Below are 22,014 nucleotides of genomic sequence, written 5' to 3'. Positions count from 1 at the left end.
TCTCTGTATGGGTTCTTTTGTGTCTATCAAGGCTTGCACTTCCGTTACAGCTTTCCCCACAGTCTGTGCACGCCTGCACCTTCTCCCTCACAGGTCCTAGAAGATTTGAATCCCAGATGAAGATTTTTCTGCACTTGAGGATCCTCTCGCTTGCTTGAGTTTCATCGCAAGCCACCTCATCTTCTCCCAAAAGAGGGATGTTTCCTACTGACATCCCTGGGCTGATGCCCCGCTGCCTCTCCGCTCCAGCTGGACCCCTCCAAGTTCTCCCTTTCTCATGACAGCAAGCAAGCAGTCCTTTGACTCTTTCCAGTAATGTCTCATTTGGACCTTCTTCCTCAGGAGCGGGTAGGTTACGGTTCTTGCTCACGAGCTCATCGCCTGTTGGAACAAAGCATCACCGAGAAGTACAAAAATCCAGATCACAACGTTCCATCCCATTCTCCCTAGCATAAACAAGAAGCAAGACTGTACAATTATGCCATAGCTCAGTGGAAGAGCTGGGCGGCAGGGAAAAGTGGGCAGAGCATCCTGGGGTTCTGCGGGCTGCACATATCAGATCCCCCCCCCACACACACCTGCAACCTGAAGTGTGCAGTCCCAGAAAGTTTGCACCATGTGCTGAACTTGTTCCTTACTTCTGGCGTCCCCAATGCAGTGCCCACGGGTGCTGTGGCACCCACGGGCAACTCCAATGAGGCCCGTGAATGGGTCCTCAACATGGCACCCCACGGGCACCCGCAAAACTTTATTTTTTAAAGAATCCCCCATTTAATATACATACATGGATTTGTATATATCCATAGTAATGAATCCATATGAAATGCATACAACTTTCTAGCAATTATACAAGGCTTCAGCAAAAGTGGACCAAATATCCAAATAGGTTTCCATTGAAAGTAACGTCTATATGCCACCTGTTCAAATATTGATGGCATTGTAACATCCTCAATCCATTGCATTATAGGAGGTGAGTGTTTATCCTTCCAATGTTGTAATATCAGTCTTTTAGCTGTCAGAAGAAGGCAGAGAATCCATTTATGCTGACCATTTGTTAATTTCCATGAAGCAGATAAATAATTTAGTAGAGCATGGACACCAGTGCATATTAAAGAAAGTTCCAGCACAAAATGTCATCCGTGCAATAACCTCTTCCCCAAAAGAAGCAACTACTGGCCATTGCCAAAACATTTTATTTATTTATTTCATTTCTATACCGCCCAATAGCCGAAGCTCTCTGTGTTTAAACATGTGTTTAAAAGAAGCATTAGCTGTATTGCACTGCTAGCAATCAGCTGAATTAGACAACCCCTTATTAAAGAGATGTTGTGGTGTCCAACAGACATGAAACAAACATTTTTCCTGAATAAGATGCAGCCTAAGATCCACAGAGGTGACAGGTACACACCAAAGCGGAAATCCACTGATTAGACATTTTGTGGTGGTGCCCACAGCAGTTTCTCAATGTGCCTGCGGGTCCAAAAAGATTGGGGACCCCTGCCTTACCTGAACGAACACCTAGGATGGACTCATTTCCTTTGGATTCTGGGGGATCTGGGGTATTTGCATCTTCTTCTCCTTCTTCTTCCTTTATGATCACATCTGGAAAACCTGATCAGGAGCAAAGTATAAACAGGAGCATCAGAAGCTGCCTTATACTGAGTTAGACCATGGGTCCATCAAGCCCTGTATTGTCAACTGGCGGCGGGTCTCCAGGCTTTCAGGCCGGGGTCTTTCTCAGCCCCAACTGGAGATGCCAGGGATTGAACCTGGGACCATCTGCATGCAAAGCAGGGGCTCCACCACTCAGCTACAGCCCCTCCCCCAAGAGGAAGAAAAGGTTCGGAGCAATTGTCTGAATTCCCGGGTGGCATTTTCAACTGGCTTTTGTAGGAAAGCTGGCATTTCCCCCAAGAAGTCCTTGTTAGCTGCAACACCCAATTCCCTCACCTGTGCTGCTCTCTGATGCAGTCTCATTTTCCTCCAAGGCTGGACGATCTGGAATCCAGAGTGCTTACCCTCGTTCAAGCCAGGACGTGACATCAGCTTTGGGAATAAGAAATCCTGCTCAGAAAAGAAGAGAATATTCTTACAGTCTTATCCTATGGGGGCTTTCTTTTAAAAATGGTATCTGTTCCACTTTTCAAACAATGTTACAAAGCAGCTCATGGAAAAATAATCTACAATAAAAAAACACACATTCAAAATAATCAAGAAAACAAGACAACATTAAATGATGAGCCCTGAACAATTTAAAACAGCAGAAATCAATAATAAAAATGCCTTCCAGAATGTTTAAAAAACATTTTCAACACCATCTGAAAATGGGAAGGAAGGGAACTTGTCAGACCTCCCTCAGAATAGAATTCTACAGCTGTAGGGCCACCACAAAAAAGGCTCTGTTGCTGGTGCCCACCAACTGGAACGCTTGCCGTTGACGGGCCAGACAGCAGGGCCTGTGGTCTTAAGTTTGGACAGGCTCATACCAAATCTGTGCTGAATTCAATGGAATATACTCCTTGGTGCCCTCCAGATGTTTTGGACTACAACTCCAAGCATCCATGACCACTGGGCATCCAGGCTGGGGCTGATGCATGTACAGAATCCCTGCATGCACTGGTCAGCTGACTTCATATGAAAGACAGAGAGAGGGAAGCACTCAATGGTGAGCCCGCACTTGCAGGTTGAAGTGATACATCCCAGATGCAAGTTTCTCATTTCAGTAAGACTGAAACCGCAAGATAGATATATCTCTGAAGGCCAAACGGAGATCAACTCAGCTACTTAAAATGAAGTGTCAACAGAATAATACCTCGCGGCATGCCTCTCCCAAAACAAACCTACCCGAACACTACGTTCAGCATCCAAGGCCCTCCTCAAGTGCCTCCCCCAAGGGAAGCTCAGAAGGCAGCAACGAGGGAGAGGGCCTTCTCAGTGGTGGCCCCTATGTGTGGAACAAGCTCCCTGATGAGGTCCACCTGACGCCGACATTATTATCTTATCGGTGCCAGGTTAAGACCTTTCTCTTTTCCCAGGCATTTGGCAGCACATGATGAGTTTTAATTGGTCCTGGATGTGTCTTTAGTTATGACTGATAGATCAATGTTGTTTTTAGTTATATGTTGTTTGTGTATATAGTCTGTGTGCTTTTTTGTAAATGGCTTTTAAACTGTATGATTTATTATTATTTTTATACTGTATTTAATGTTTTAACTTCTGTAAACCGCCCAGAAATCTTCAGCTTTGGGGCAGTATAGAAATAAATAAAATAAATACAGAAAATAATGTCACCATGTCAAATTACAAAACAAGCCATCTGTCTAGTCCATCTTCTTGTTTCTGGGAATGTTTGGCCCTGGATCCTTCAGAACAAAGCGTACGAGCAAGAAGCTGCTGAGCAGTTTTGCAAAGAGAACACCTGCATCATTCTGAATAAATGTATTTTTAGACTCCATGCCAGTTGAACCCAAAACTCACCAGGGTGAGCAGCTTGAAGGACCTCATCTTCTGGAGAGCACTGAGCATCCAGGACCCAACGCTCTTCGCCGTCTTCCTTCTTTATGCGCACATCAGGAACCCCTATAAACATGAGAGAGACTGTGAGATCCGAATCCACATTTAGGCACCAGCATAAAAACTCCTCCTTCAAGAAGGATTTTAATTTATTGTTGTGCTCCAAACCTGTAGGCAGGGAGGTGTTGTTTTTTTTTAAGTGTATAGGTCTATTGCGTATTGGGTGCTTTTATAAATAACATTTCGAGATTATTTATTCATTTACTTATTTATTTCATTTCTATACCACCCAATAGCCGAAGGTCTCTGGGCGGGTCACAAATATTAAAATCAAAAAGTACACAGTAAAACAATATCAAATATAAAAGCATTAAAACCACAATATAACAATACAACCAGAATAACACCTAGCAGCAATGCAGAAATACAGATTTAAAACAGCAAAGCTAAAAGACTAGAAAGCTAAAATGCTAAAATGCCTGGGAGAATAAAAAGATCTTCACCTAGACCAGAAGGAATACAACGTAGGTACCTGGCGAACCTCACTCGGGAGCTCATTCCACAGCCGGGGTGCCACAGCAGAAAAGGCCCTCTTCCTAGTAGCCACCCACCTCACTTCCTTTGGCAGGGGCTCACAGAGAAGGGCAGCTGAGGATGATCTTAAGGTCCGGGCAAGCACATATGGGAGGAGGAGATCCTTCAGATAACCTGGCCCCAAGCCGTTAAGGGCTTTGAATGTTTATACCAGCACTTTGAATCAGGCCCGGAAATGGACTGGCAGCCAGAGATTAGGGCTGCAGAACCTCAGGCCTGTTAGCCACATCCAACCTGCCTGGTCCCAATCCAGCTATCTGGGTTCCCCAGATGGCCATGCCCCCTTCCCATGGCCCCACCCCATTTCCCCCCAACCACCAATTGTCTTTTGTGCAGTTTTCCCCATCCAGAAAGGCGGAAATGCCTAAGGCTTATTTATGGGCAGTAGGGACTTCAAGCGAAAACATACTGGCATTTTTGGCCCCACCCCTTTTGCCTTGAGCCCCACCCACCACTGGAATGCAGCCCCCAAGAGCTTGTCTGCAATTGAATTCGGCCCTTGCACTGAGAGAGGTTCCCCACCTCTGATTTATATTAACGTTTACAAATATTTGAACTGTTTTACACCCACTTGCAAGGGAGACCAATACTGATGGGAGATCGAATGACAGTACCATAATCATATAGTTGGAAGGGACCTCAAAGGTCAGCTAGTCCAACCCCCTTGCTCACCATGTGAAGGAGGATGGGGGGTGTCCTAACTCCCAGCAGTGTAGGCAGGGACAAAAGGTTGCTTGGGCTGAACACCAACCCAGCAAGGTAGGCTGCCACCACCCCTCACGTCTAACTCAGCTTGAGCCAGGGGACTCTCAGACCTTACAGGACGCTCCTAAGACTATTGAAACAAGGGCCCTAGCCAGCACCCTCTATTTCAAAGCCCTAGACCTGAAACTTTGAGCAGTAGCAATAACCAAGCAGACAGCTCTGGGCTTAGTACTAAGGCTCAATCTTGCAGTAACACCATCCCTGGGAGGTGGCTCTCCAGCCTCTGATTCAAGCAAGGGAGAGCCCACCACCTTTCGAGGCTGTCTGTTCCACTGTCAAACAGCTTACACTCTCAGAAAGTTTTGCGTCATGCTTAGTCAAAAGCCCCTTGCAGTTTGAACCTGCTGGTAGAGGCCCATGCCCTTCGGCACAACAGAAAACAATTTAGCTCCATATGACCGTACTTCAAATCAAATATTTTTATATTTTAAGAAGGGTATCATATTGCTTCTCAAACACCTCTTCTCCAGGCTAAACAGACCCAGCTCCCTTGACTTTTCCTTCTAGGACATGTTCTCCAGGCTCCTCAAGATCTTTGGTGAGAAAGTGGATAGGGAGTAATTTTTCACAGAATCATAAACCAGTAGGGTGGGAAGGGGCCTATAAGACCATCAAGTCCAAACCCCTGCTCAATGCAGGAATCTAAGTCAAAGCATCCCCGACAGATGGCTGTCCAGCCTTGTCTTGAACGCCTCCAGTGTGGGAGAGCCCACCGCCTCCCTAGGTAATTGATTCCATTGTCATATTGCTCTAACAGTCAGGAAGTTTTTCCTGATGTTCAGCCGGAATTTGGCTTCCTGTGAGTTGAGCCCGTTATTCTGTGTCTTGCACTGTGGGATGATCGAGAAGAGATCCTGGCCTTCCTCTCTGTGACAACCTTTCAAGTACTTGAAGAGCGCTATCATATCTCCCCTCAGTCTTCTCCAGGCTAAACATGCCTAGTTCTTTCAGCAACTCCTCATAGGGGTTTGTTTCCAGTCCCCTGATCATCTTCACTGCCCTCCTCTGAATGGAGGAGGCTCCAGCTTGTCTGCATCCTTCTGAAAGGGTGGCACCCAGAACTGGACACAGTACCCAAGATGAGGCCTAACCAGTGCTGAGTAGAAGGGAACTAGTACTTCATGGGATTTGGAAGCTATACTATTAATGCAGCCCCAAATAGCATTTGCCTTTTTTTCCTCCCTTCTCATAATACTAGAACCCAAAAGGGTTGTCCCACGAAGCTGATTGGTGGGAGATTCAGGACAAATAAAAGGAAGGGCTTCTTCACACAGTGCAATTAAACTATGGCATTTGCTTCTACAAGACATAGTGATGGCCACCAATTTGGATGGCTTTAAAAAAGGGATTGGACAAATTATTGGAGGAAAAGGCTATCAGTGGCTACTAGGCTTGAGGGCTATTTTCTCCCTCCAGTATGCCTATGTACACGAGTTGCTGGAGAATATAAACAGGGGTGTGCTGCTATTGCACTTATGTCCTACTTGTGGGTTTCCCACGGACAAGTGCGTTGGCCACTGTGTGAGCAGAACACTGGACTAGATGGACCCTTGGTCTGATCAAGCACGGTCTTATGTTTGTCGCCCTCCTCTGGACACACTTCAGTTTGTCCTTCTTATAGGGCAGTGCCCAGAACTGGGCCCGAGGCCTTCTAATGATCTCATGCCAAAAGCAAGATCTGAAGCAGCGACTTCTTGATTAACGGCTCAGGGGCTTAGCCCCTACACTGCTGCAGACAAAGCCACCCCTTACCGGAGGATACCCCTGGGAAGGCCTCACTCCCCTCAGAGCGCTGCAGAGCTGGGCCCCATGGTTCCTCTTCTTCCTTCTTCATTATGATATTGAGAAACCCTGATAAGGAAAAGTATATAAGAGGAGGAGGTCAGGCTGATATCTGGATCATTTTAAGGAGGTGGATGTCAGGGTGTTTTGACCCTAAGATGGTTTTATTAACACCAAAGTTTTTATTAAGCACCAGTGTTTTGAATTGTGCCCAGAGAACTCAGGAGCCAGGACAGCTGTCTAATCACCAGTGAGAGATCTGTCCTCATTGCGAAGTCCCTGTTAGCAGCCTAGCAGCACGGTTTTGAGGCAAGTGCTGTTTCCAAACAGGCTTCGGGTGCAGCTCCATACTATTCTGAAAGTTACCAGAGTGTGAATAACTGTGGCCAAGGATCTCTGATCTGCTGAGGGAGGGCAGGAGCTTGGCTGTCTAGTTGGACTAGGCCTGGGGAGGAGACCCAGGTTCAAACCCCCACTCAACTCCCTGGGTGACTTTGGGGTAGCCACTATTTCTCAGCTTAACCTACCTCACAAGGTTATTGTGAGAATAAAAATGGGGGAGGCCCATGTACATCATATTGAGCTCCTTACGGGAAAAGTAGGGCATAAAACAGAAAACAAGAGCAACAACAACATTATTATTTATTAACATGGCATTTTAGTGGATAATTGCTTTGCTGTTTTGACTTTTGTATGTTTAATTTCTCTCTCTCTCTCTCTCTCTTATTCAGTTTAAAAACGAAACTAAATCAGTGTCGGTTCCATAACATCATAAGGCAGCAACAACAAAAACATAAGCAGTAATTTAAAAACGAACAAAAACAAGCAACAACTCCCAAACAATCACATCTCAACCTGTGTTTCGCCCTGTTTGCCCTGTTTCCACTACACACATAATTTTAAAGATGCAGGCCAAATTGTCCATGTGTTTGTCGGGACAGAGCTGTGGGTGATAGTTATGTTTTTTCACAAGTTGCCAGAGTCGTGAGACTTTCTTGTATGTTTAAATTTTGTTATCGCCGCCTTGGGTCTTTCCTGAGAAAAGCGTCTAGGAAATAATACTGAAATCCTATTTTATGCGTGGGTGCCCCTCCCACGCCCTTTAAAAGTCTCTCCCCCGCTCCAGGTACCCCAAACGTTCCCACCTGCTGCGTAATTCAGTTGCTTCCCTGCCCAGCCGCTCCGGCTCCGGCTCTGGGCGACGATCTCCTTCCGATCGCCTAAACGCCGGGGCCTTTTTGCGCCGGCTTACAAACGCAGCTGGTTTCTTCGCTGCTCTTCCGTCGCCCGTCCTGTTCCGCTCCCCATCACTCGACTGAAGCCACAGCCAGGCCGCGGGCAGCCCGCGCCAAGCCCGGCCAGTCGGAGAGCGGAGCGCACGGATGGCGGCGTCCTTTACGATGCGCCCGAAACCAGGGCGAAAGCGATCCAGCGGACCTGGAGGGTGTGCGACCTTTCAGCCCCGCTGACATCCATGGGATTTGCAGTGCAATCAGGTGAGCAGCCTGGCTGCTACTGCAATACGCCGCTCAAGTGGCGGATTTGGTCCGTCCTCCTCTACTTGCAGCGTTTCCCCAATTCTTTCCCTGAAGCGCCTCTTCCTCCAGTTGCTTTTCTATTGGAAGTGATGTTCAAAGAGCTAAAGGGAGAGAGTGCCCTCGTTCCTAGACGGGGCCAGATAGAGAGAGGCGCAACCCCCCCCCCACCCCCAAACCCGAATTTTCTTCCTGCCCTTTTTTTCTTCCTGCCCCCTCCTGGGAAACTGTGGGGACAGATTTCGGGGACTGCAGGTTTCCCGAAGGTGTGACGGAAAGACTGCAAGGAGCCCCTAAGCTAAAGCACCCCTTTCCCCCTCCGGTGCCCTCCAGATGTGTTGGACTAATACTCCCTTCATCCTCAGCCAGCATGGGTGGAAATTGCAGGGACCCTGCAGATTATAGCTAAACATTAGGACACATATGGACAACCAAAGGTCTGATTCAGTCTAAGTCAGCTTCTTAGGTTCTTATGTGAGTGATGGGAAATTCAGGACAGATGGAAGGAAGGACAACTTCACACAGCGCTTGGTTAAACTATGAAATTCACAACCACAAGATGATGGCCACCAATTTGGATGGCTTTAGAAGGAGTTTAGACAAATTCATAGAGAATAAGGCTATCAACAGCGACCAGTCATGCTGGTGATATATTACCTCCAGTTTTGGAGGCAGTAGGCCTCTGTGCACCAGTTGCTGGGGAACACGGGCGGGAGGGTGCTGTTGCACTCATGTCCTGCTTGTGGGTTTCCTTTCCTGTGGCTAGCTGGTTGGCTATTGCATGAACAGAATGCTGGACTGGATGGACCTTGGTGTGATACAACACGGCTCTTCTTATGTTCTCAGGAGAAACTTCCTAATGGCACTCGGTGTTCAACAGGGGCACTCCTTGGCTTGGGAGGCGGTGGGCTCCAGTGGTGCGGCTAGGTATTTTTTTAGACCCTGGGCATAATGGTCTTATAGAGCCTGCCTCCTCCAGCTGAAGAAAAAATTCTAACTAAGTTGTGCAGTTTTAAACCAGTGATCAGCAGGCTATATAAAAAGACAGCATGGACTAGTGGTTTGTGTAATGCCTTGACTGGACAGGCTTGGGCTTTTAAAATCCCAGTAATGTTTTAAATAATTTTAATAATAATAATAATAATAATGCTTTAAATTATTTTAATATGGTGTTTTAATCTTATCTTTTTTACTATTGTACTTCCGTACACTGCTCTGAAATCTGTTTGGATGGGGAGCAGTAAACAAATGTTGTAAATAAAAATAAAATTAAGGGTGCAATCCTATGCATGTTTAGACAAAGAAAAGGCCTACAACTTCCGGCATTCCCCACCCAGCATAGCTGGGAGTGCTGGGAGCTGTAGGCCTTTTCTCTATCTAAACATGCATAGGATTGTGCCCTAAATTAAACTCCCCCACCCATGAAGCTCAACATGTGGCTGTGCCTGGGTTATAGATGCCTTCAAGACTGTCACTCTTCCCTCAACTGGGCAGTTCCACCTTCCCCAGCCTGATACGTTTATACAGATAAAAGTGTGATTGGGGAGGGAAAGGAAGACATGGCTCAAAGAGGCTTTAAAACAAAACATAACAGGGGGGTTGGATCTGGAGTAAGACAGCTATCCTACACAGACCTACCTGGGAGTAAGCCCCATTGAGCATAGTGGGACTTACTTCTGAATAAATGTGCACAGGTTTGTTTTGCTGTGAATTTGTCATGCATCCTGCACTGCAGATTGCGCACTGAGCAGGAGGTTGGACTAGATCAGCCTTCCCCAACCTAACACCCTCCAGATGTTTTGGACATCAACTCCCATCCACCCCAGCCACTCTAGGCAATGGTCAGGAATGTTGTAGTCCAAAATATCTGGAGGGGGCCAGGTTGAGGAAGGCTGGACTAGATGACCTCCAACTCTATAGATGTTAAGTACTTACATTGAAAAGAATGAAAAGAATGAATGAAAAGAATGAAAAGAATGAACAAAGAATGAAAGAATGAATGAAAAGAATGAAATGAATGAGGAGGATAATGTAAGCCGCCTTGAGTTCCTTGCGAGAGGGAGAAAGGCGGGGTATAAATGCAATAAATAAATAAATAAATAAACCCCAAATTTCACTACCTGATTGATCAGAGGGACTTTTGCAATCATCAAAAGATGTGTAATCAATTCATCTAGCTCAGCCTCCTCCAACCTGGTGCCCTCCGGATGTGTTGGACTACAACTCTCATTATCCCCAGCCAACATCTGGAGGGCACCAGGTTGGAGAAGGTTGATCTAGTTAATCTGTTCATTCATTCACTCATTGATTCATTCATTATATTTTTAGTTCGCCCAATAACCAATGTTCTCTGGGCAGATTACAAATAGTTAAAGACTAAAATGCCATACAAACAGTAAAAAATGTAAAATACAAATATTTAAAAGAATAAAAGACAATATGATACAAAAACAACAAACAGCGCAGGAATCAATAAAACAGCCATAAAAATCTAGAAGTAGGTCTCTAAAATGCCTGAGAGAAAAGAAAGGTCTTTACTTGGCACTGAAAAGATAACAATGTAGGCGCCAGGTGAACCTCTTTGGGGAGGGCATTGCATAAGTGGGGTGCCACAACTGAGAAGGCCCTCTCTCTTGTAGCCATCTCCCTACCTTCCTTTGGCTGGGGCACCCAGAGGAGGGCTTCTGAGGATGACCTAAGGATCCAAGCAGGTACATACAGGAGGAGACATTCCTTCAGATATTCTGGTCCCAAGCCTTTTAGGACTAATCCATTGACTAAATGTCATTGTTGTTTTTGTTGTTCAGTCGTGTCCGACTCTTCGTGACCCCATGGACCATAGCACGCCAGGCCTTCCTGTCCTGCGCTCTCTCCCGGAGCGTGCTCAAGTTCATATTCATTGCATCCGTGATGCTATCTAGCCATCTCATCCTCTGCCGTCCCCTTCTCCTTTTGCCTTCAGTCTTTCCCAGCATCAGGGTCTTTTCCAGGGAGTTTTCTCTTCGCATTAGGTGGCCAAAATATTGGAGCTTCAGCTTCATTATCTGTCCTTCCAATGAGCACTCAGGGTTGATTTCCTTTAGGATGGACTGATTGGACCTCCTTGCAGTCCAGGGGACTCGTAAGAGTCTTCTCCAGCACCACAGTTCGAAAGCATCAATTCTTCGGCGCTCAGCCTTCCTTATCGTCCAGCTCTCACAGCCATACATTACTACTGGGAAAACCATAGCTTTGATTAGACGGACCTTTGTCGGCAAGGTGATGTCTCTGCTTCTGACTATGCTGTCTAGGTTGGCCATAGCTTTCCTCCCAAGGAGCAAGCATCTTTTAATTTCATGGCTACAGTCACCGTCTGCGGTGATCTTGGAGCCCAACAAAGTAAAATTTGTCACTGCTTCCATTTCTTCCCCTTCTATATGCCAGGAAGTGATGGGGCCAGATGCCATGACCTTAGTTTTTTTAATGTTGAGTTTCAAACCAGCTTTTGCACTCTCCTCTTTCACCCTCAACAAGAGGCTCTTGAGATCCTCTTCGCTTTCTGCCATTAGGGTGGTATCGTCTGCATATCGGAGGTTGTTAATAATTCTCCCAGCAATCTTAATTCCGACCTCTGATTCATCCAACCCGGCATTTCTCATGATGTACTCTGCATATAAGTTAAATAAGCAGGGTGACAATATGCAGCCTTGTCGTACTCCTTTCCCAATTTGGAACCAATCGGTTGTTCCATGTCTGGTTCTTACTGTTGCTTCTTGACCCTCGTACAGGTTTCTCAGGAGACAGGTAACGTGGTCTGGTACTCCCATCACTTTAAGAATTTGCCACAGTTTGTTGTGATCCACACAATCAAAGGCTTTAGCGTAGTCAATGAAGCAGAAATAGACGTTTTTCTGGAACTCTCTTGCTTTCTCCATGATGCAGCGAATGTTGGCGATTTGATCTCTAGTTCCTCTGCCTCTTCGAAACCCAGCTTGTAATTTCGGTAGTTCTCGGTTCGCATACTGCTGAAGCCTAGCTTGTAGGATTTTGAGCATCACCTTGCTGGCATGTGAAATGAGTGCAATTGTGCGGTAGTTTGAACACTCTTTGGCGTTGCCCTTCTTTGGAATTGGAATGTAAACTGATCTTTTCCAGTCTTGTGGCCACTGTTGAGTGTTCCAAATTTGTTGGCATATTGAATGCAGCACTTTAACAGCATCATCTTTTAGGATTTTAAATAGCTCGGCTGGAATACTGTCATCTCCGCTAGCTTTGTTGTTACTAATGCTTCCTAAGGCCCACTTGACTTCACTCTCTAGGATGTCCGGCTCAAGTTCAGTGACCGCACTATCATGGCTATCAGGGACATTCAGATCTTTCCTGTATAGTTCTTCTGTGTATTCTTGCCACCTCTTCTTAATCTCATCTGCTTCTGTTAGGTCCCTGCCTTCTTTGTCCTTTATCATGCCCGTCTTTGCACAAAACGTTCCCTTGAGATCTCCAATTTTCTTGAAGAGATCTCTAGTCTTTCCCATTCTGTTGTTTTCTTCGATTTCTTTGCATTGTTCATTTAAGAAGGCCTTCTTGTCTCTCCTTGCTATTCTCTGGAACTCTGCATTCAGTTGGGTATATCTTCCCCTTTCTCCCTTGCTTTTCGCTTCCCTTCTTTCGTGAGCTACTTGTAAAGCCTCATCAGACAGCCACTTTGCTTTCTTGCATTTCTTTTTCTTTGGGATGGATTTCGTTGCTGCCTCCTGAACAATGTTACGGACCTCCGTCCATAGTTCCTCAGGCACTCTGTCTATCAGGTCTAATCCCTGAAATCTATTCCTCACCTCCACTGTATATTCATCAGGGATATGATTTAGGTCATACCTGAACGGTTTAGTGGTTTTCCCGACGTTCTTCAATTTAAGCCGAAATTTTGCAAGAAGCAGCTCATGATCTGAGCCACAGTCAGCTCCAGGTCTTGTTTTTACTGACTGTATGGAGCTTCTCCATCTTTGGCTGCAAAGGACATAATCAATCTGATTTCGATATTGACCATCTGGTGATGTCCATGTGTAGAGTCGCCTCTTGTGCTGTTGGAAAAGAGTGTTTGCTATGATCAGCGTGTTCTCTTGGCAAAACTCTATTAGCTTTTGTCCTGCTTCATTTTGTACACCCAGGTCATGCCTGCCTGTTATCCCGGTGATTTCTTGATTTCCTACTTTAGCATTCCAATCCCCTATGATGAAGAGGACATCTTTTTTTGGTGTTAGTTCTAGAAGGTGTTGTAGGTCTTCATAGAACCGATCAACCTCAGCTTCTTCGGCCTCAGTGGTTGGGGCATAGACTTGAATTACTGTGATGTTGAATGGTTTGCCTTGGATTCGTACTGAGATCATTCTATCATTTTTAAGATTGTACCCCAGTACTGCTTTTCCCACCCTTTTGTTGACTATGAGTGCTACTCCATTTCTTCTAAGAGATTCTTGCCCACAATAGTAGATATGATGGTCACCTGAATTAAATTCGCCCATGCCTGTCCATTTTAGTTTGCTGATTCCCAAGATGTCGATGTTCAATCTTGCCATCTCATGTCTGACCACCTCCAGCTTACCTTGATTCATTGATCTGACATTCCAGGTTCCTAAACAATATTGTTCTTTACAGCATCGGATTTTCTTTTCACCACCAGACACATCCACAGCTGAGTGTCCTTTCGGGTTTGGCCCAGCCGCTTCACTCTTTCTGGCGCTACTTGGAAATACCCTCTGCTCTTCCCCAGTAGCATATTGGACACCTTCCGACCTGAGGGGCTCATCTTCCGGCGTCATCTCTTTTAGCCTTGTGATACGTTCCATGGGGTTTTCTTGGCAAGAATACTGGAGTGGGTTGCCATTTCCTTCTCCAGTGGACCACATTTTGTCAGAACTCTCTGCAATGACCTGTCCGTCTTGGGTGGCCCTGCACGGCATAGCTTATGGCTTCACTGAGTTACGCAAGCCCCTTCACCACAACAAGGCAGTGATCCATGACTAAATGTCATAGCCCTATATATATTAAGCATGAAGTTAATAGCTTTTGTGAACCCTAATGTTACATGCTAAAAAAATAATAATCGCCAAACTTGCTATCAAAACTAAGGTCGCCACCTTCTTTTTCACAGTCAAGTCCCCTGGGTCTTTAATGGTTGCCACAGTAGAGAGAAATTAAACAGGTTTCCTTTTCCCAATCATCTGAAAAATCTGCACCTGTGTAATTTGTCTCTGGGGTGGGGGCCTGGGGTGTGTGTGTGGAAAGAGTGGCACTCCAAAACTGGGATGTTTTGTACCAATGATCTCTTTCATAGAATCATAGAATAGTAGTAGGGTTGGAAGGGGCCTTCAAGGCCATCGAGTCCAACCCCCTGCTCAGTGCAGGAATCCAAGTCAGAGCATCCCTGACAAATGGCTGTCCAGCCTCGTCTTGAAGGCCTCCATTGTGGGAGAGCCCACCACCTCCCCAGGTAATTGGTTCCATTGTCGTACTGCTCTTACAGTCAGGAAGTTTTTCCTGATGTTCAGCCGGAATCTGGCTTCCTGTAACTCGAGCCCATTATTCCGTGTCCTGCACTCTGGGATGATGGAGAAGAGATCCTGGCCTTCTTCTCTGTGACAACCTTTCAAGTACTTGAAGAGCGCTATCATATCTCCCCTCAGTCTTCTCTTCTCAAGGCTAAACATGCCCAGTTCTTTCAGTGTCTCTTGATAGGGCTTTGTTTCCAGTCCCCTGATCATCTTTGTTGCCCTCCTCTGAACCCCCTCCAGTTTGTCTGCATCCTTCTTAAAGTGTGGTGCCCAGAACTGGACACAGTACTCCAGATGAGGCCTTACCAGTGCTGAGTAGAGGGGAACTAGTACTTCCTGGGATTTGGAAGCTATGCTTCTATGAATGCAGCCCAAAATAGCATTTGCCTTTTTTGCAGCCACATCACATTGTTGGCTCATATTCAGCTTGTGATCAACAACCATTCCAAGATCCTTCTCGCTTGTAGTGTGGTTGAGCCACATATCCCCCATCTTGTAACTGTGCATTTGGTTTCTTTTTCCTAGGTGCAGAACTTGGCATTTATCCCTATTAAATGTCATTCTGTTGTTTTCTGCCCAGCGCTCCAGTCTATCCAGATCACTTTGAATTTTGTTTCTGTCTTCCAAAGTATTAGCTATCCCACCCAATTTTGTGTCATCTGCAAATGTGATCAGCATTCCCTGCACCTCCTCCTTCAAGTCATTCATAAAAATGTGGAAGAGCACTGGGCCCAGAACTGAGCCCTGCGGTACCCCACTCGTTACCTCTCCCCAGTTTGAGAAGGTCCCATTGATAAGCACTCTTTGAGTCCGATTCTGTAGCCAACTGTGGATCCATTGGATCGTTGTTTCATCTAGCCCACTTCGAGCTAGTTTGCTCATCAGGATATCATGGGGCACTTTGTCGAAAGCTTTGCTGAAGTCGAGGTATATGATGTCTACAGCATTCCCACGGTCTACAAGGGAGGTTACTTGATCAAAAAATGAGATCAGATTTGTCTGGCAGGACTTGTTTTTGACAAATCCATGTTGGCTTCGAGTAATCACGGCATTGTTGTCAAGGTGCTTCCAGATGGATTGCTTTATGATCTGCTCCAGAATTTTCCCAGGGATTGATGTCAGACTGACTGGTAGTTCCCAGGTTCCTCCTTTTTACCCTTTTTGAAGATAGGGACAACGTTAGCCCTCCTCCAGTCATCTGGCACTTCCCCCGTCCTCCATGATTTCTCAAAGAGAATAGACAGCGGTTCTGAGAGTTCTTCTGCCAGTTCCTTTATTACTCTAGGATGCAGTTCTTCTGGCCCTGGAGATTTGAACTCATTCAAAGGAATTAGGTGTTCCTTCACCATATGCCTATTGATCTCAAGCTGCAATCCTGCCCCTTCAGCCTGTACTTCGCCTTTGCCAGGGGGGTCATAGACCCTCTTTTGGGAGAAGACTGAGCCAAAGTAGGAATTGAGCACCTCTGCCTTTTCTTTGTCATCTGTTATCGTTTTGACATCCTTATTTAATAGCTGAACCACCATTTCTTTCCTCTGCCTTTTACTATGCACGTAGCTGAAGAAAGCCTTTTTGTTGTTTTTAGCATCCCTTGCTAGCCTCAGCTCATTCTCAGCTTTAGCCTTCCTGACACCATCCCTGCAATTCTGTGCTACCTGCCTGTACTCTTCCTTTGTTACTTGGCCTTCTTTCCACTTCCTATATGTGTCCTTTTTTGTTTTCAGGTCATCCCGAAGCTTTTTGTGAAGCCACATTGGCTTCTTCTGTTGTCTTCCACCTTTTCTTCTTGTTGGAATTGCTTGTGATTGTGCCTTGAGAATTTCCTTTTTTAAAAGCTCCCACCCATCTTGGACTCCTTTTCTCGTTAGCGTCGCTTGCCATGGGAACTTACTGATCATTGTTCTGAGTTTATTAAAATCAGCTTTCTTCAAATCCAGGGTACGCGTTTGACTACACTCAGCTTTTGCTTCCCTTAGAACCAAGAACTCAAGTACAACATGGTCGTTTTCCCCCAGAGTTCCTGTAACTGCTACTTGATCCACTAAGTCATCTCTGTTGGTTAGGATCAAGTCAAGGATAGCCGATCCTCTAGTTCCTTCCTCTACTTTCTGTAGGAGGAAGTTATCTGCCACACAAATCAGGAATTTCCTGGAGGGGCCATGTTTTGCAGAATTTGTCTCCCAAAAAATATCGGGGAAATTGAAGCCCCCCATTACTACTACATCATGCTTCCTTAAAACATTGGCTATTTGCTTTTCAAAAGTTTCATCCTCGTCTTCTCCTTGATTGGGTGGCCGGTAGTAGACTCCGACCACCAGGTTCCTTTTATTCTTTGCTCCATTTATTTCAACCCAGATGCTCTCGATGGGGCTACCAAGCTCACCCTCCTGTATTTCTGTGCAGAGATATGTATTTTTCACATACAGTGCAACCCCACCTCCCTTTCTGTTCCTCCTGTTCTTTTTGAACAAGTTGTATCCTTCAATTGCTGTATTCTAGTCATGAGAGTCATCCCACCAAGTCTCAGTTATACCTATCAGGTCATAATTTCCCTCTTGTATTAAGAGTTCAAGTTTGTTCTGTTTGTTTCCCATACTCTGGGCATTAGTATATAGACATCGAAGACCATGTGCTTCATAGTCTGGCTTTCTTCCTACATGTGGCTGAAGACTATTATTGGGCGCTATCAGAGCTGTTCTCTCCGTTGCTACCCCTAACATTACATCTCCCTTCCCCGTAGGATTCAGTTTAAAGCCCTCCTGATGAAGTTCTTCATGCTGTGGCCAAACACATTCTTCCCATCCTTTGTGAGGTGCAACCCGTCCCTAGCCAACAGCCCATCTTCCAGGAAGTATAGCCCGTGGTCCCAGAATCCAAATCTCTCTCGTCGGCACCACCTTCGTAGCCAGTCATTCACCCGGAGTATTTTTCGTTCCCTTTCTATCCCTCTTCTAACTACTGGAAGGATGGATGAGAAAACTATCTGGGCCGCAAAGTTCTTGAGTTTCCTTCCCAAAGCTTCAAAGTCTGACGTGATCTCTTCGTAGCTCCGCTTGGCGGTATCATTTGTTCCCACATGGATGAGAAGAAAGGGATACCTGTCAGTGGGCTTTATGAGTGCAGGCAACCTTTCAGTCACGTCTCTAATCTGTCCTCCCGGGAGACAACATACCTGGCGAGTCCACGGGTCTTTGCGACATACTTGGGTCTCAATCCCACGCAGCAAGGAGTCTCCCACTACTACCACTCTTCTCTTCTTGTTCTTGTAGGCCTGGGTTTCATCGCCTCTGTTTGACTGACCTTCAGCCTCTTGCTCACTCTCATGCAGGTTCCCCTGTGATTCTTCCTCTGCAGGCTGTCCTCCAGTCTCATCCGCAAGTACCTGGAATCGGTTCCACAGCTCCACTGCTTCTACTGGTGCAGAGTGGCGTCTAGTTCTTCTTCTCCTGTCACCCTTTTCCAAGGAGTATCCTCTACTCCATTTTTCTTCACCTCAGCATTTCCCACTGCCTCATCTTGCTGTTGCTCTTCAAGCTTCTGGTTTTCCCTTTGCTGCTGTAGTTCCCCCATTCTGTCCAAGAACTCTTCGTGTTCTCTTATTCCCCGGAGGGTCGACAGTCGCCGCTCCAGTCCACTTACTTTTTCTTCCAGCAGTGTGATCAACTTGCAGTTGTTGCAGGTGTAGGCCATGTTGTTCTCAGGCAAGAAAACAAACATTGCACGCACCTTGCAGGTCACCACCACTGGAGAGTCTTGTCCTTCCATAGCCTCTTTTCCCTTTTTGTGTCTAGCTTTGTGATTGTTCTAGACTAGCCTGTGCCTGCTGCTCTTTTCAGTAGAGGTTAAAAGCAGAGTCCCACTGGTGTGAAAGTGTGTGTTACAAGACAAATAAATGGAAAAAAGTTAGTTAAAAAAATAAAAAATGTTAGGGGCCTCCTCCTTGACCTCCCCTGCCGAACTCCCCTGGCCAACTCCTGTTTGCTCGCCCTGTTTGCTCCCCCTGTTCGCTCGCTCTCTGGGAGCTTGCCTGCTTCTGTAGTCCCTGGACCAGCTGGAGCAGCTTCCTCTGCTCTGCTCTGCTCAGCTGGGAGGCGGGAAACAGACTAAAGCTTCCCGCCCAGTCAGCTGCTGGGAGTACTCAGGCCACACCCCTCCAATTCAGTTGGAGCTCTCAGAAGCACCTGGTGAGCTCACAGCCAATCAGAAGGATAAAGGGCAGCCCCCTGGGCTTCCTGCAGCCCACTTACCTCTTAGCCTCTGTCTCCTTTGTCTCCTTTGTCTCTTCAACCCCTGTAACTCCCCTGGCCAACTCCTGTTTGCTCCCCCTGTTTGCTCGCTCTGTTCGCTCGCTCTCTGGGAGCTTGCCTGCTTCTGTAGTCCCTGGACCAGCTGGAGCAGCTTGCTCTGCTCTGCTCTGCTCAGCTGGGAGGCGGGAAACAGCACTAGTAAATGGCCAAATTCAATTCTTTCTATATTGACATAATTTGTTCCCCACATTATTAATATTAACAAGATATTTGGTTCCCCACAAACACAGTTCGCAGAGAAAAATCAAATCTAACAAAAGGTTTCACTTAACTGTGTTTAATGAAACATTCAACATGCAGGTGTCTCTTAATCCCTTCATGATTTGTTTACAGGCCGTATGTTAATGGCATAGCATTGTACTTTGGCCTGCACCTGTGTTTATAAAGGTGTACAGATACTTTTTGTGTGTGTTCATATTTAATTTTGCTCCAACTTGCAATTAATTATGTTTGCTTAATTATACTTTACTTTTTTGATATTAAAAATAAAATTGTATAGTACATTGTTATTGAAGGTAGTCAATTTTTTTAAAAGAAGATTTATGGACATAAATAAACTCCCTACTTTGAATTATAGTGAAAAGCGTTGTTATTTGTGGAATCCGCGTGTCAAGAGCTTTCCAATGAAGTGTGTTTAATGAGAATCGGTCAACAGGAAGGCAGTCAAAAAGGGATGACCAACTAACTCTCGAGTTTGAATTATATATACAAGATATTAATATTAATAACACATATCTGTATACTGTTTTCTAATAAAATTAGCAATGCAGTTAACATAATATAATAAAATAAAAGAACCAGTGCTGAACAATAAAACAGTAACCTTAATTCCCACAGTCTTCTGTTTCTCTTTTCTTCTGCTGTTAAAAGGTATTGCCTTGCTCTGCTTCTTCACGATCCTGGGAGAAATACATTAAAACAGCCTTCCCCAAGCTAGTGCCCTCCAGATATTTTGACTTCAACTCCTATCTGCTCCAGCCACCATGGCCCATGGTCAGGAATGCTGGGAATTGTAGTCCAAAACATCTGCTGGGTGCCCGCTTGGGGAAGGCTCCATTAGTAGGATCCAGACTCCCCCCGGGATCTGGAAATGAGCCTTTGAGGAGGGCTTCTGTTTGCAACCCTGACCCGGACACAGTTCCTCCTGCCTCTTCTGGATCTAGGACTCCTCTCCTACTGTTGACTTACCAGCTTCCCCCTTGCATCCTCTGTGTTGCACCCTGGGCCCTGGGGAACCGGCACCTCCCCAAATTTCTCTAAACCTGTGAAATCTGAAAGGCACCTTCTCACAATGGGTGGAGGAGGAAGAGAGGAAAGAGAGAGACCAGATACCTCTCTGCACCTCTGGCCACATCTCTCTCCCCTTCTCTAGGAGGCAAGCTCTATCCAGGTAACCCCTTCTGCCTCTAACAGAAATGTAGAAAGGGCCTGGTCGTCACCCTTACGGGGGGCCGTATAGCATCACCGCTTATCACACTGGCCACATTTCAGCGTGGGTTAAGAGAGTTCCCTGCACCCCTGGCTCTGAATGTGGAAGGAATGTGGTTGTCTTAGGAAAAGATAGTGTGTGTGTAGTGGGAGGAGGCAGACAGGGTCAGGCAGACAGGATCAAGCTCAACAGTTCTTTCTACCTAGTGCTGGCTCCAGCTTTTGGAGGGCCCTTGGCAAAGACACCTTCAGTGGGCCCCCTCCCTCAGTGAGTCAACCTTTTCATGAGCTGCTTGCTAGCTATTAATTAATTAAAGTTCTATACCGCCCAATAGCCGAATAACCGCTCTGGGCGGTTCACTACTGCTCCTCTTCCTCATCATAGCTCTCGCTTGCTACCTTCATAGGCAAAGAGCCAGTGAGCAAGTACCACTCCTCCTTCTCACCACCACCACCGTCTGTGCCAGAGTGAGAGGCAGGTGAACAAGCAGGTTGCAATGGTGAGGAGGAGGAGGAAGTCCAGGGGCCTGGTGCCAGTGGGCCCTTGCTGGAGTCTGGTCTCTTCGCAGGTGCCCTACCACACCTACCCCTTGCTAGTGCCCCACCTTCTGGAAATCTCCAGCTTCTCTTTACTTCTGGTCTCCAGCTAACAAGGAGCCTCCCCTGCCCCCTCGGCTGGAGACAGGTCTGGCTAACTGCTGGATTTCATATCTTCCAAAACAGGGGATATGTCCTTCTTTGCCCAGCAGTCCAAGGTGCAACTTGAAACCTGCATAACCCCTAGAATTTAGTTTGGGGAATGCATGATCCTCCAGATGTTGTATGACTGCAACTCCCATCTTCCCTCTTTATTGGCTATGCTGGCTAGTGCTGATGGGAATTGCAGCCCAACATCTGGAGGGCCACACGTTCTGTGCCTGACTTAATCCAATTAACACTGTAATTGAACACATCTATTAAGAAGTAAATCTCATTGTTTCCAATACAGCTTTCCCCCCGGGTAAATTGTAGCCCAGGTCTGCCATCTCCTCTTACTAGAGATGTGAAGGCCTGAAAAAAAAAAAAACCCAGAAAAACTGGGGGGCGGGGGGACAGTTTTGCCCTATTTTTTTTCCCAAGGACCGTTCCCCCCCCCCGAAAAATCAAACAGCTTTGAATTATGAAATATTTTCTTTTTGAATTTAAGACATGATTTCTAAAAACTATGTAGTAAGACTTTATAGAAAGACTAGAGATGTAAAATGTCTGGAAATAATGAAGCCATGGGGGAAAATGTTTTTTAATCCTCTCTGTAAGATTCTCAGCATAGTTATTTCTTCCTTTTGTTATTAAAATGATTGATCCAATATATCTATTACTAATAAACATTTTGGTATGCTCCAAGTCATGCTCAGTTTCCCAACACGTGAACAGAGTCATCATATCATAATATGGAAAAAATGTACGTTCTTGACAGTCTGGATTTCCTTCTACAGAGTCTTGTGTTTCTGGACTTATCTTCCTCTGCCTCCAGTTCTTCCTACTTCTGGCTTCTAGGATGATTCAGATGTTTCAGGGACT

General features: G+C 45.9%; 1 protein-coding gene and 1 long non-coding RNA gene across 2 annotated transcripts in view; both read right to left on the bottom strand.

The window, feature by feature from the left end:
* Positions 1-22,014, bottom strand: part of LOC146355706 (uncharacterized) — a 56,797-nt gene that overhangs the window by 6,590 nt on the left and 28,193 nt on the right. The gene's annotated exons all lie outside the window — the stretch shown is intronic.
* LOC146355707 (uncharacterized) lies at positions 1,926-6,991 on the bottom strand. The gene is made up of 3 exons (XR_014787234.1): positions 6,625-6,991; positions 3,478-3,579; positions 1,926-2,064 (listed from the first exon to the last, which is right to left on the bottom strand). It is a non-coding gene; the product is annotated as an uncharacterized LOC146355707 (long non-coding RNA).

This window comes from Heloderma suspectum, chromosome 2 (assembly GCF_057233095.1).
Source record: "Heloderma suspectum isolate Gila_16-S chromosome 2, 16-S_ref, whole genome shotgun sequence".
Taxonomy (NCBI): Eukaryota; Metazoa; Chordata; class Lepidosauria; order Squamata; family Helodermatidae; genus Heloderma; species Heloderma suspectum.
This window is presented reverse-complemented; position numbering and strand designations above follow the sequence as displayed.